General features: G+C 39.6%; 1 pseudogene; it reads left to right on the top strand.

Annotated features, from left to right (window-relative positions):
* Positions 1-7,399, top strand: part of LOC143389674 (E3 SUMO-protein ligase ZBED1-like) — a 35,994-nt pseudogene extending 28,595 nt beyond the window's left edge.
* Positions 7,400-16,247: the final 8,848 nt, after the last annotated feature.

The raw sequence follows: 16,247 nt of genomic DNA, 5'->3' as shown, positions 1-16,247 counted from the left end.
GACCCCAGTACCACTTCCTCTAGCCACACTCTACCTCCTTCAGTCACCACTCAGGTGATCCCATCAAGGGATTAATTTACCAGTTGAGTTAATGCTCTCATAACCCAATCATTTCTTCTCTGAATATTCTTGCATTCTCTCACACATGAGGTTTAGAGAGAGAACAAGACAATTAATATCTAAATCATAAAATATGATAAGAACACTTAAATTCTACTCTCTCTGCAATTTTCAAATATACAGCACAATATCATATTCATCAATTTTTTTTACACAGGGAACGGTTTGATTGGTTTCTCAAGTTATAAGGTCTTTTAAAGAAGTGAACCTGTGCTACTATGAACATCCAAATACAGTGTAAAATTTCCATTATCAATGCATTCAATATTTTCTTCCAACCATCCCTTGCTTCTTTGTGTAACTAATCCCTGCTAACAAGATTGTTAGGCCTACCCACAGCTTTTTTATATTGTTGTAGGAATTTTAACCAGGAGACTAGAAATTCCTACAGTGTAGACAGTTAGATGGAGGGGCCTCTCTTTGCCTTTATTCTGTACATAAACCTTACTACTGTGAAGAGAATATAGACAAGAGATTGACAATAGCAGCAAAAATAGAAAGTAGCAGAGAAAACTCAGACCCAAGATGTCAGTGTCAGGAAGCAATGGAGATGGTGAATGACAATGTGAAGAAAGAGAATGCAGAGTTCTCAGGAACCCCTGAATTCTTGATGAGAGGAGGCATGGTGCATGTGTGTGTGCACACATATGTGAACACACTGTGAGTGAATACTTGTCAGGGAGAGATGTTAAAATGAAAGGTGAAGAGTCAAAATGGGAACAAAGTTCCAGCTGATTCAGAAAGTTTAGTTCCTTACAAAGGTGGATGTCTATATATGAATAATAAAATTTAAGTTTTCAAGAGTTCTGAGATGCCCATATAATTATATTTCTAAAACACAACACTGCAAGTTTACTTGGTTTACAAAATTGGATGTGTTTTCTATATTTATTGTCTTATTCATCGACTTGCTTCTTTATTCCTTATTTATTTGTTTATTCAACTGAGAGTTAAGTACCTAAGAAGTGCTCCACACTGTGTGATTGATAGACAGCAATCATGGGCTCTACCTCTGTAAGATGTAAAGAAACCAAAAATATGTTTTCCATAATTAATAGAGTACAATCATATTAAATCCTAAGATGGAAATATAGGCAATGTTATGGGAATATATGTTATAAATATGTGATTTATTTCATGGGTTTAAAGTAGGATTCCTTATGAAACTGGTATTTAATGGAGCATCTGAAAGATAAGTAAGAACTAGGTAAGAGAAAAGGTGAGGGTGGGAGAATATTACAGACAAATCGAAACTCAGACTCAAAAGACTCCAAATCTGGATTAGAATATGGTTTTGGCTGGTGGGGTCAGAAAATACAGAAAAGATAAGCAATGTTGGTTATAATTTTTCACTCTAGAGATTTGAAGGTATGATATCATGAAAAACTTTCAAAAATGTTTATCTTAAGGTGAGTTAAAAGGTACTAAAGTAATTTAACCAAGTGACATAAAATCTTGTATTTTAAAATAGCTACCAAAAAGGAGTTAGGAATTCATTGAAGAAAGAAGAATAATGTGAAATAGAGAAGATGATACAGAAGTTCAGGTGAGAGGTGATGGGTTTGGATAATGTGATGTCATCAAAGTTAGAAATATGTGAACTGAGAACAGAGTTATTAGAAGTTATGTTGATAAATTTGATAACTTTTTGTATGTGAGGAGATGAATAAAGATACTTTTAAATATCACATCAATATTTGCTTTAGTAGGTATTTGCTGCTTCAGTCACATTACCCTTTATATCAGTAGTCTGCAAACTTTTTCTGTAGGAACTAGCTAGTAAATATTTTAGGCTTTAAGGGAAACACAATTCCCCCTTCTCTACCTCCTCCATCAATTCAGTAAAAATGTAAAAAAATAATTCTTATCTTATAGGCTCTAAAAACACAGACCATCAGCCAGAGTTGGTCTGTGGCCAAAGTCGGCCCAGCCCTGCTTTCACCTTGAAGTATTTATGATTCAATTAGAGTTTTTTGTAATACTCCATCTTATTCATATATATATATATATATATATATATATAATATTACTTTTTAATATGTTTAACTTGAGTGGTTTATGTTGAAAGTAATTAAGATATCTTTATAAGAGATCATTGTATATCACAAAATTCCCCTTTTTTATTTAGAAGTTGATCAAGATCATCCAAGCAAAATATTAAAAGTTCTAGGCTTGACATGGTGGTGCATGCCTGTAATCTCACCAGCTTGGGAGGCTGAAGCAGGAGGATTATGAGTTCAAAGCCAGCTTCAGCAAAAGTGAGGCTCTAAGCAACTCAGTAAGACCCTGTCTCTAAATAAAACAGGGCTGGGGATGTGGCTCAGTGGTGGAGTGCATCTGAGTTCAATCCCCAGTGAACATCCCCCCCACCCCAAAAAAAGAAAGTTGTAGGAAAGCATGGTTTTTCATGAAATTGCTGGAAAACAAAATTATATTTTAAACTCCATATTCTTAGAAGTTTGAGGTCATTGTTTACATGATAATATATAATTTTGTTGGTTTATATGCTTCTCCATCAGAAAATCTAATAAGCCCCTTGGAATGGATTCACAGATACTTCTGTGTTTGTCAACAAGACCAGTGAGCAGCTTAGTCCGCTTGCCTGCCCAACTTAGCTCAGGAGGCAGCAGATGATAGAAGAAAAGGAGCCCATCCTGAGCAGAACTGGTGTAAAAATAAAACAAAAGACTTGTGCTTCTTTCTAAATTCCAAGATGAAGATTCTTTGCTGTAAAAGGAGATGTTAAAAGGCAAGACTGATGTGCATGAGTCCAGTCACCAACATATTGAAATTCGGTCTTCAAAACTAACACATGGCCTCAGCCAAAAGCCCTGAAATACAGGTTTGAAGTACATGCTGTGAGGAGTGCTGGAAAATACCACATTTTCTGGGCACTGATGACTTTATATGTTGAAACCTGTATGTTGAAATTTACTTGCTTTAAAAAAAAAAGGTTAACAAAAGTATTGAAAACTGAATCTCCCAGAGAGGATCAGGGTGGAAAGTGCAGGACAGCAGAGAGGTACTCAAATATTTAGATTAAAATACAGGAGGTACTTAAGGTGTGGGAATGAGAGTATTTCAGGACCTAAGAACCCTGAAGACTATAATTGTGTTCTCTCTTTCCCAGGAAAGACTAAAATGAAAATTTACTATTGGAGTTGGCTCCATAGCTCAAGAATTAGAGCATTGGTCTTGTAAAATTTACTCTTGGAAATTTTTAACAATTCTCTGCATGTGTGTGCAGGGGTGTGTGGCATTTCCTCTCAACCCCCACTAGATACCTCAGACTCTGAGCTTTTATCCTCCTTTGTGTATCTAGTTGTATCAAGTTGCACTATATTTCTGCATTAAGAGTTATTTTTCTTTCGGCCCAAAGTATAAGATAGGCTACTGAAAGGCCCTTGGGAGACCATTATAAATGTAATCTGAATTGCTAATGATGAAAACACTAACCAAAAGCTTTAAAAATCCTAGTTGAGATAATTCATGTGTTGCTTGACATGAACCATTTAACCAGGCATTCATTGCAGACCCCAGTGCTCAGAATTCTATCAAGCTAATGCAGAATGTTCAGCATTTTATATGTCCTCTTGAAATTTAGATGTCAGAGGGCTACTTGGCTCTTCCAGATGTTGAGCATTTCCCCACTCAGGATTTATCTGGAGGTTGTGTTCTCATAATCACTTTGGCTATTTTCACTCTTGCTCCACCTCCCTCCATCCAGGCTTTATTCTTTTAACCCTTAGCAAATTATCAAAAAAAGCCCCTTTACCCTAATGTCCCTAACACACAATCCACGCAAAGCCCTCTGCATTGAGCAGTAGAGGCTGCTAAAGATTAAAGGACAACAACAACAACAAGGAAAGATGGTTTTATCTTGCAGAAATGCAATCAACTTGAACTGGAAATCAAACACTTCTGTTCTGAAGTGGCCTTGACTTTCCCAGCTTCCTCCTTTTCTCCCACCCCTTTCAATCCACACTTCACATCGCTCTTTTCCCCACCCCATTTTTGTTTCATAAATTTTTGGACTATTTTTTATTAACCAGAAATTCAAACATAAATGATTCTTCACCCAATTCTAAACTCTGGATCTGCTTTTGTATATCCACACAGTATTAATAATTCTACCTAATGGAAGGGATTTCTAATCTAGATATTACCCATCAGCAATATAAAGGAACTGACAGAGGCTTTGAAATTCTAGTCTTGTCTTTCTACCACACTATTTTCCAACTCAACAATAGGCAAGACTCATAGAAAAATATGTTTTTTCTCAGAAGTGAGTCATTGTTCCTCATAACCATCTCTAATAGCAATAATAATGATAGTTCTGATTTATAACAACACTTTTTATTTGTGTAAAAAAACTGAAGCAAACAAACAAGCAAGCAGAATGAGGGGCTCTGGGTAATCTCTTCCAGTGCAGGTCATTTGCTAATATATTGCATAGGACTGTATACCAACTCTCATAGTCTTAATGACACACTAGGGTTGTGCAGCCAAGTGGAGCTATTAGTAGTCACTAGCTACGTGTAGCTATTTAACTTAAATTATAAAAATTCAAATAAATTAAAAATTAAAATTTTAGCTGTTGTTGCACTAGAAATATTTCAAGTGCTCAGTATACACACCGAGTATCTGTTCAGTGATGATAGCAATGAATTATAGAATATTCCTGCCAATGTAAAAATCTCTTCTGGATGGAGCTGTTCTGGATTAAAAAGTAAAAGTGATAATTGCCTTTGGTAAATTGTTCTACTTTTCAGTGAGGCATATCTCAACTGTGATTAATCTGGAAACAAAGGTGAACCACGAAAAAGGAGGTTCAGGTTTTGGACCTTGAGGATAAAATATTCCCTGAAATACAGAGTGAGCAAAATCTCTTTGAATTTTGGGAAATTTTATTTCTTTATTTCTTCATTTTTGTAGGACTTTTAAAGACATGCCTGCTGATGCATTTGCTAGCTGATGTAAATGTGTTTGTTAAAACTGAGGGAGGCATATGTAAATTCCATCAGTGCAATCAGGTCATTCATACTGACAGGAATCAAGCACCAACTGCCTTTTAAAAACTAGTCTCTTGGTACACAGGGTGGTGCTGGTGGCGAAGCTGCTGCCCTGCTGCCCCGGGGGCTTCACAGAGCCAACAAGTCCAGGAGAATGAGCAGGCCCAGTCACTGAAGCGATGGATAAAAAGTGGTGGACAACTCGCAGGAGGACCTGAAGCTGGTGGCGCACCCTTGCGCCAAGAGCAAGATGTGGAAGTATTTCAGCTTCAACATCAATGTCAAAGGATGCATCTTATAGTGGAAGAAGATCTACTGTCACATCTGCTTGTCCAAGATCACCTATTCCGAGAACACGTCCAACCTGTCTTACCACCTGGAGAAGAATCACCCCAAGGAGTTCTGTGAGTTCATTAAGAGCTACACGGAGCAGATGCTGTAGGCTTTTGTCACAGCCTTCTCCAAACTCAATCCTGAGTTGTCCTCTTCATTGCAGCAGCAGCTGCTGCTGCCACCTGCACAGAAAGCGCTGGCCTGAAACCTGGCCATGGCTTCTAGGGCACAAGGCAGCAGGAGCTGATGGGCACGGTTTTGTCGCTCATCTGCGAGAGAGGCTGTGCATCGTTTCCATTGTAGACAAGCCCATGTTCTGTGTGCTGCTCAGGACCACAGAGCCCAGGTATGAGCTGCCCAGTAGGAAGTTCTTCTGCAGCAAGGTTCTGCCAGAGCGCTACAGTGCCATGTGGGAGGCTGTGCTCAATGAGCTGGTGGACACCGCGTGGTGTGGAACCTCCACCGATCTGTGGCATAGCAACAATCAGAACCACGCCTATGTGATGCTGGCGATGCACATTCTGGGCCTTGCGTCCTCTAACTGCCTGTCGGTGGCCTCCAGGTGCCTAAAGACCTTCGAGGTGTCCAGGAGAATGTGGCGGAGACCATCACGCATGTGCTCTAGGAGATGTTCATTGAGTGGGGCATCAGCACCAAGGTCTTCAGGACCACCGAGGACTGCGGGAAGGACATCGCCAAGGCCTGCTCCTTGCTGGATATCCACGTGCAGATGCTGTGTCTGGGGGGCGGATCTTCAAAGCGGGCATCCAGCAGGCCTTCCAGCTGCCAAGCTGGGCTTGCCGCTGGCATGCTGTCTCAGGCTGGTTGCGAATATCCAGCAGTCCTTGGTGGCCATGTACATGCTCCACAAGAAGCAGAAGCAGCATGGTGCAGAGCACAGCATGCTGGTCAGCAACCAGGTGGCCTGGTGGGGCAGCACCCTGGCCATCTGCTGTGGCTCAAGGAGCAACAGTTTACCATCGTGGGAATCCTGGTGGAGGACAGCAACAACCACCATCTCATGCTGGAGGTCACTAAGTGAGCCACTATTGGCAGTGTGTTGGACCTGCTGCAGACTTTCAAGCAGGTGGCCAAGATGCTGTCTGCATCCAAACACCCAACCATCAGCTTGGTGAAGCCACTGCTGCTGAACATGAAGTTCAACATCAAAGAGATCAACTGCAAGGAGATGAGCATGGCCAAGGAGATCATTGCCCACGAGCTCTCAAAGACCTCCCAGGAGACGACTAAGATAGACATGTTTGTTCCTCAATGTGGCCACCTTCCTGGACCCTCGCTACAAGAGATTCCCCTTCCTGTCCACCTTTGAGAGGCAGCAATTGGAAAACCGAGTGGTGGAGAAAGCCAAAGGCCTCCTGGAGAAGGTCAAGGACAGTAGCTTCCAGCTGCTGTCGCCTGCGTAGGACAAGCTCTACTCAGTGTCCAAGGGGCCTGTGGCCAAGAAGCCCAGAAGCGTCATCAACAGCATGCTGGCCGAGACCTTCTGCCAGATAGGAGGCGATGAGGAACAGGAGGAGTTGCATGAGCAGCTGCTGGAGGAGCTGAGCAACTTCAAGTCGCAGAAGGTCCTCAGCCTCCACGGGAACCCACTCAAGTGGTGGTCCGACAGCCTGGCGCTCTTCCCGGTGCTACCCAAGGTGCTCCATAAGTACTGGTGTGTGGCCGTCACCTGCATCTTCCCTGAGCGCCTCTGCGGCTTCTCAGCCAGCATGGTCAGCACCAATAGGAAAGGGCAGGCCTCGGTGCACGTGGACCAGCAGGTCTTTCTGTACAAGAATGCCTGGAACATCATTGAGACCAAGCCTGAAGAAGAAGAGTAGGGCCAGTAGGGGCTCAATCAGGAGCACATTTTCCCTCTCGGGTATGCGTTCAGCGGCAGCTTCTTTGGGCTCAGGGACTAGAGCTTCCTATAGGGATGTGTTTGCTGATGCTTTGCTGTAAATAGTGGGTTTTTTCTGGAACCCCAAAGTCCAGTTAAAGCTGAAAAGGAAGGATAGAAGGCTGGGGGTTCCCAGGGGTGCAGACTCTTGGGCCTGCCCTATCCTCTGCAGTCTTCCACAAACCAAAGGCCATAACTTCCTTAAAAGACTATCAATGGCTGATACTTAATTCTCCCTAAGAACTGGACATGGTGGTCCATGCCTACAATTCCAGCAGCTTGGGAGGCTGAGGCAGGAGGATCACAAGTTGGAGGCCAGCCTCTGCAACTAGCGAGGCCCTAGAAAACTTAATAAAACTGATTTCTAAAACTGAAATATAAAAATGGCTGTGGATGTGGATCAATGGTTAAGTATCCCTGGGTTCAATCTCCAGTACCAAAAATAAATAAATAAAAATAAAAACCAATGTGGCATGGGGAGAGGTTGGGGCACACAGGCTTTCAGATGAAACTCTTTCCCCTTCCTTTCCCCCTCTTCTTTCCAAGGACTGACTATAGGTGTCTCCAGAGAGGGTTCTGAAACAATCTGGAAAATTCCAATCAGGTCTGGGTGGAAGACAGATTCCTGCCAAGCAGCACATCACCTGTCCATCAAAGCCCTGGGTTTTTTCCTATTTCAGGTGAAGCAAAGGTCTCCCCTTGGGGAGCCTGGTAAAATTATTTAGCCACCATACTCTGCCTGAAAAGGGATGGGTTTTATCTCGGAGAGGGGAGTGGAAAGTATGGGAAAATGAGTATCAGTTCCAGACGCTTGGAAAAGTAAATGAAAAAGATTAAAAAAAAAACAAAAAACAGGGGTGTTGTTCTCTGGCTTTCAGGTTGCACCTATCACATTGCAATGTGTCTCCTAAAATTCTGCCAAATTTCTCTTTGCTTTCTCTTTTTTTGTTGGTACACGAAATTCCTGAGGCTATCCTGATACATGCATATAATACAACAAAGTCCTTTTATTGAACCACACATTGAACCTAGAGGGGTTTGAGCACTGAGCCCCATCCCCAGTTCTATATTGCATTTTATTTAGAGTCAGGGTCTCCCTGAGTTGCTTCATGCCTTGCTGTTGCTGAGGCTGGCTTTGAACTTCTGAACCTCTTGCCTCAGCCTCCCAAGCTGCTGGAATTACAAACATTCCCTAGCAAAAAAAATCCACTTTTAAAGTCCCTTCCAATCTAGGTAGTTCATGCATATTGCAGTTCTGTGTTTTATTTGTGATGCATGAACGGAAGTGAACTATTTTTATTTTTTGGGGGGAGAATAAAAGGCTCCTATTTTTCCCCTCTTTTTGTTTTAAACCTACTTGAGGCCAACTTCCCAGTATAAAGACTGGAATTTGAAATTACTGGATGGGAGAAGATGTTTGAATTCCTTTGAAGTAATTTAAAACTCAAGCTCATGGGGGGCATTTAATTTGCAATATATACACACACACACACACACACACACACACACACACACATATAGAGGGATATAGATAGATAGATAGATCAATAAACTGTTCTGCATATATATATGCTCAAGGAGCTGGTGGACACCATGTGGTGCGGCACCTCCACCGATCTGTGGCACAGGGGGGGGGATTGGTTTACTGGAAGTGTCCTTGGGGAAAATGGAATTCTGCTTTTAAATTGTAGGAGTGTTTTTCAGGTTGGAAGAATGATGCTCCCTTCTTTAAGCAGCTGAACGTTGAGTTCTGTGGTTCCCAGGCTTCACAGCTCCTTGTGCAGGTTAAGAGAAGCCAGACTGCACAGGATGCAGGGCAGGAAAGGGGCTGGGTTTAGGAATGAAGGGTAAGATCAACACTACCATTAGTCTCTCTAAATTAAAAACCACTCTGCATTCTAGAAGCACAGGGAATGTCAATACTTTACTATTCATTGAGGGCTAAAGTGAACTGATGCAAACCAACAAGGGGAGCTGTCATTTGCCTCAAACACATGCTATAAAGACATACAAGAGGGCCCCATGATACCCCGGTTTCCACAATGCTACCTCAGGTACTGGTCGCCAGCTATTCTGACAAGTGCTACATGATTAAGCTCTAAGCTCATTGTCCATAGAAACAATTATCCAAAAGATACACCATGACCTCTTCCACATGCAAGGCTTCACTGGGGCATGGTGTGAAGTACATGCTGGGGTAAAATTCCCACTGTCACAGAGTTGGTAGACCAGGGGCTACTTGGACTTGGAATACTCATTATATGATGCTTTCAGAAGACATTTCATTTAGAAGTCACTGGAACTTTAATATTGGATGAGGTCTTTAGGATTCTGTGTGTTTAAAATTATAGACCTATTAAGGGTACTGTTAATTGGTGCAGCCACTTTAGAAAATAGTAAGCAGTTCTTTAAAACTTTAACTACTAGCAATTCTACTTCTGGGTGTATAGCTGAAGGCTTCAAAAAATCAATTGAAAGAGATGCAAATATGTTCATGGGCCCAGTATGTTCACAATAGCCCAAAGATGAAAGCAACCCAAGCCCTTGGATGGATAGATGGATGGATGGATCAATAAAATGATCTGCACATGCACCGCATGATCTGTGAACACATACATTGAAATACTACTTGGCCTTACCATGTCCCACTCTACAACATCAACTGTGGGAGACCATCCTTGCACATGACTGAGATTCCTCCCCAGCTGGGTGTGAGGTGCTCAGTCACTTTTAATGTGGCAGAGCCTTCCCCACCCTCCTTGGGTTAGAAAGCTTGTCCATGTGGAGGCGTGTCTCACCACTGCCCCAAAGATTCAATCATCGCGCCTGACCTTGCCACACTGCCCCCCTTGACCTTCCTTGGATGGGATTTTCCCCAGAATCCTTTGTTCTCCAATAAAAGCCCTCTGTCTAACAGAGGTTCTCTCTCTCTGTCTCTCTCTCTCTGTCTCTCTCTCTCTCTCTCTCTCTCTCTCTCTCTCTCTCTCTCTCTCGCATCTTCAGTAAAACGTGGTAGCCCCCCTTGTGGAGCTTGAGACTGAGGGTTTGAGGAGCCACCCAGGAGCTGGTTTAAAAGTAAAATGGTATCTGTGTCTTTAATTTAAACTCCCTGAGGATTTTGCTGCATGACCAAACCATTCACACCGTCTGCACTGGCTCAGACTAAAATGGATGAATGTTGAAGTCACTGAGTTAAGTAAAATAAGACAGTTGCAAAAGGCCAAAGACTGCATTCAGGCAATTATACCAGGCACCTTGAGTAGTCAAGTTCATGAAGCCCAAGTTGGATGGTTGGTTGCTGGGAGCATGGAGGAGGGAAGAATGGAAGAGAGTGTCCAGTGGGTGTGGAACTTCAGTTTCTTAAGATGAAAGTGTCCTGGAGATGAATATTGGTGACAGATGCACAATAGTGTAAGTGTACTCAATGCCACTTAAACTGCACACTTAAAATGAGCAAATGATTAGTTTTATGTATTGTGGATTTTTACCACAACAATAACAGTTAATTGATGAATTGTGCACTTCAAGTGGGTGAATTGCATGGTATGTGATGTATTTCCCAACAAAGCTGCACGTACAGTCCAAAAACTGTACACACACACAAACACACACACACACGGTCACACAAAAATTCCTGCACTTGAAACACTAAAGCTTTAACTAAAGCTGACCAAAAAAGCTAAAATATCTAAAATGTTCATAGAGGAAAAATAAATGTTATTAATCAGAAAAATAACCAAATAAACCATCTGTAATCAGTAACTCACTTTCATCTATCTGGTAACACTTATTAAACTATTTTATTCATTGGAAAATAAAAGCTGAATAGAAGCATTACACTGGCTATTCTTACTGTTAGAAACTCATACCTGAAAATTACCTTGGGATCACAGCCACTTTATTCTAGGTGGCTCCTGAATGATAGCCCTTGAGATGTTCAGCTTCCCATGAGGGTGATTCCTTAAAAAGAGAGAAAGAGAGACATGAATGCTTTTATGCTTAATTATTGTTTTTTGAAAAAAAAAATCTTTAGTAAAGGGGAGGGGAGACAAATTCCAGTATTAGGCATCCAGAAATGAGATAAAGAATCTCTAAACAATACATTTTAAAGGAATTATTGCTATAACTCTCTATCAACTGCTGAAATAATTTCATAAGTTTTAGGTCCCATTTGTCTTACAGATTCTCCTTCATTTTTCCTTCTTTTCTTAATATTCACAGAATAATCTTTGGCATGACCTAGTATCTTCATGTAGTAGTTGGAATAAATCATAATTGTTTTCAATTCAGAAAGGAGTAATTTTTTATACTTCCTTTAAAAAAAAAGAGAGAGAGGAGAAAACAATATAACTCAAAAGTATTTAGTGTTGCTTGAAATTTAAACGCAGTACTTTTTTAAAAAATTATTCTTTTTGACATTTCATATCCATCTCTTTAGTCTGTCAATAACAATTATTAATTTCCAGTTCAAATTCATGTTCACTTACCACACAGATTTAATGGGACCTTTGCTAATAGCTCATTAAATATTTATGAAGATATTCAGAAAACTCTACAGTCTCAAAAGTTAAGATAACATGCATCTTAAAAAGAATTTGAGAATGATTGTCAATAAGTAAATAATATAGAAAACATACCAAAAATATATTGATTTCAGTATATAAACAACCAAATCTTGTTAATTAAACTGCATCTGCTTCTGAAAATGTGTAAGCTCTGCTCTGTAACTCTTGCAACCTGCTTCTTGACTTAGAGAACCAGAGCTGAACCCACAAGAGCCAAGTCCTCCTAGCAGTGCTTCTTCTGCCTCAGTCATACATTTAGAATCAGGGAAATACAATCTAGGTCGACAAAAGACAAAGCAATCAGGTTAGAGGACAGCTTATTCTGGAGCACATAATTTAGTTAAATGAGTAAAACACAAAGTAGGAGCAGGATGGAAATGTATTCAGAAAGTAAAAGAACATCCTGTCCTTACCAACATGTATTTTTACATGTTTCATCAGATCCTAAAGCAGTGAATGACCTTAAGGGAAAATAAGACCATAGTTTTTTTCAAAAAAAAAAAAAAAAAAAAAAAAACTAAGGTGAAATTTATTGGATGGTCACCCACACATCAGTTCAAACAACAGGTACTGGATTTTATCTCAGTGCTAACAAAGAGTGGATCTGCTCATGTCTACAATCACTGGTGTATCAGATCTGGGTTTATTAAAGCACAAGTTTGGAAAAACCATGAGGTTCAGGAAATCATACTGCAGAGCAAGAGAAAACTAACAATATCCAGACCCTGGACACTTGGGCACAGCATTCTTTTGAAAGTCCACTCCTGCAGACCTCAGAAGAAAATTTATGAGTAATTAGAACATCTAAATACAGTTCAAGATAACATAGTTACTAAAAAAAGGAAAAAGTAGTGCAAGAAAAGACAGACACAATGAAGCAATCACCAACAATACACAAAGATTCCCTTTTCTCTGCTCCCTTCCCAGCACCTCTTATTTTTCAACTTTTGGGCAGTGACCATTCTAACTACAGTGAGGTGATGGCCCATTGTGGTTTTAGTTTGCATTCTTTGATGATTAGTGACATTGAGCATCTTTTTTCATTCGACATGTACCTATTCGACATTTATAGTTCTTCTTTTGAGAAATGTCCATTTCAATCTTTTGCCCATTTTTTAAAACTATCAAGTCATGTTTTCTTGCTATTAAGTTCTTTATATATTTTGGGTAATACACTTGTCAGATATATGGTTGGCAAATACTTTCCCCCAATCTGTGGCTTCTCTCTTCACTTTGTTAATCATTTTCTTTGCTGTGAAGTTTTTTCCATTTGATGACATTCCATGTGTCTCTTTTTCTTTGAAATTATATCTGAAAGAATCATTGACCTGATCAGTGTTATAGAACTTTTCCTCTTATATTGTCTCCCTCTGGTTTTAGAGTTTCTGGTACACTTATCTTTAGTCCCTCTGGAGTTGATTGTTTTACCATAATATTTGTAATATAAAACTGTAATATATCCTTATTTGAAATTTCAAAAGGAGATATGTTTTGCAAAATTTCCCAAATTTTTGGCTATGTGAGTCTATCTTGACTAGTGCATATTCATTATATAGCAGAATGGGTTTCCTTGTGGCATATCCATATATATGTCACCTTTGAGTTGATCAATGAATGTAATTGTTGATGAAGACCCAATTCATCCTTTTGTGTGTAGATACATAATTTTCCTAATAGCATTTATGGAAGAGATAGTCCTTCTCCCCTCTGGATTCTTGGTACCTTTGTCAAAAAAAGACTGTAAATATGTGGGCTTTCTATTCTGTTTCATTGTTTGTTTTATGCCAGTTTTATACTTTTGTGCTTTGTAGTACTTTGTAGCATATTTTGAGGCCAGGTAATGTGATGCTTCCAGCTTTGTCCTGCTTACTCAGGACTTATTTGGCTGGCTGGTCACAGTCAGTTGTTGTTCTAATTGAATTTAAAACATTTTTTCATTGTGTAAAAATTCGAATGGAATTTTGATAAAGATTGTGTTGAACTTGTAGGTTGTTTGGAGTAGTATACTTATTGTACATTAAGTCTTCCAATCCATGAATGAGTCATGTCTATTTGTTTGTGTCTTCTTCAATTTCTCTCATCAACATATTGCAGAATCAGTGTACAAGTCTCTTGCCTCCTTAGTTTATTCCTAGATAATTTATTCTTTTTGATGCTATTGTAAATAGTATTATTTTCCTTTCAGATAATTTGTTATTAGTACATAGAAATGTGACGGCTCTTTGTTTATTTGTTTTTTAATCCTACAACTTTTCTAAATTCATGTATTAGTTCTACCAGATTTTTGTGGTGTATGTGAGTTTTTTTAATATGTTTATTTTTTAGTTATAGGTGGACACAATATCTTTATTTTATTTGTTTATTTTTATGTGGTGCTGAGGATAAAACACCATGCCTCATGCATGCTAAGGGAGTGCTCTACCTCTGAGCCACAACCCCAGCCCAAAGGTTTTTTGTTCCTTTCTTTTTTAATAATTTTTTTTGTAGTTGTAGTGAACAAAATTCCTTTATTTTATTTGTTTACTTTTATGTGGTGCTGAGGATAGAACCCAGTGCCTTACAAATGCTGGGCAAGTGCTCTGCCACTAAGCTACAGCCCCAGTCCCCAAGGGTTTTCTTTCAGGTTATATAATCCTCAAACAAGAACAATTTTATCTCCTAATAAAATGTCTTTTTCTTCCCCCAACCCCCATTTGCTCCCACAAGGACTTCTAGTATTGTGCTGAACATGAATAGAAAAGTTAAGAGTGAGCATCCTCTGCATACTGTTTCTGATATTAGAAGAAAACCTTTCCAGTTTTCACAATTGAATATGATATTAGCTGTGGACTTGTCATATATAATCTCTAATTATGTTCTGATCCTAGTTTGTTGAAAATTCTTATCATGAAAGAATATGAACTGATTTTTCTGTAGCTATTGATAGGACCACATGACTTTTATCCTTCATTAAACCTGACAGGATGACTGTTATCAAAAAATCAAAAGACTAGCACTACTCACAATAGCCAAGATGTCAAATAATCTAAATGTCAATCTGTGGCTGAATGGATAAAAAAAAAATGTGTATACGTACAATTTAGAATATTATGCCACCTTCAAAAAGAAAGGAATCCTAAAATATCTAAAAACATGTATAAACCTTGAAAATAATATATTAAGTGAAATAAGCCAGTTACAAAAGGAGAGATACTACATGATTCACTTATATGACACAACTGAAACAGTCAAATTTACAAAAGTACAGAGTAGAATAGTGGTTTTTAGGTTCTGCAGGGAGAGGTAAGTAGGGAGCTGATTTAAATAGGTATAAGGTTTCAACTGAATAAGTTCTAGAGATCTCCTCTATAACATTGTGTCTAGAGTTAACCAGCTTTTATATAAATAAAAAATCTGTTAAGAGAGTGTACCTCATGTTGCATTCATAACAACCTTAAAAATGGGTAGGGGTGGGGTTGGACAAACATCTAGCAAACAAGGCAGTAGGTAAGAATGAGGGACAGCATATTTACAAAACTTCAAACCTGACATAGAGTCTGGAGCACACAGAGGAAGGGTAGATAGAACATAAACGGAAAAAACTGCTAAAGTGAAGCTGGCAACATGGCGCAGTTCAGGTCTTCCAATACAATTTATAAGAAACACCTATTGTATCCTGTAAGCAGTTGGGAATCAGGATTGCTTAGCATGCATTCAACTCCCAGTAGCAGAAGCCCCAACTAAGAGAGATTTCAAAATAGGGAGTTGCTCAGAAACAGGACTAGTCCAGAGTTGGATAATTCTGTGTCATGATGATGCATGTGGTTAAAGACCCAAGAGCCATCTATCTTCCCAACCTGCCATCCCCATCATGTCAGCATGTTCCCTTATGATTGAGGTGGGGCAGTAACAGTTTCCAAATACTTTGCAGAATTGGGTGAAATAACAAAAATCTATATCCCAGATATGTAGCCTCATACTTGACCTGATGTCTAGATCTTGGGATTTTGATTTTGCACCTAAAGGAGACTTTGGATCTTCAAAGCAGAAATATCCCCAACAGCTGCCTCACACCAACAAACCGATAGCAAGGCAGAGAAAAATGATTTATGCAATGCCACTAGGGGTCTATGAACAATATGTAGGTCTAAATATATATGTTTACAAATAATTAGAATTCATCACCAATAAACATTTAATGAGCATTCCTTAGGTGCTAGGCCCTATTTTTAAAATATTTAATAGTGACGGTGACTGGCGAACCATGAACTCCACAGGAAGATCCCTGCAAGGGGCCTTCCACTTAGTCCAGGGCTGCTAGCCATCGTGGCAGCCACC

This window comes from Callospermophilus lateralis, unplaced genomic scaffold, assembly GCF_048772815.1.
Source record: "Callospermophilus lateralis isolate mCalLat2 unplaced genomic scaffold, mCalLat2.hap1 Scaffold_63, whole genome shotgun sequence".
NCBI classification, from domain to species: Eukaryota; Metazoa; Chordata; class Mammalia; order Rodentia; family Sciuridae; genus Callospermophilus; species Callospermophilus lateralis.
Note: the sequence above shows the minus strand (reverse complement) of the source record. Positions and strands in the feature narration are given on the sequence as shown.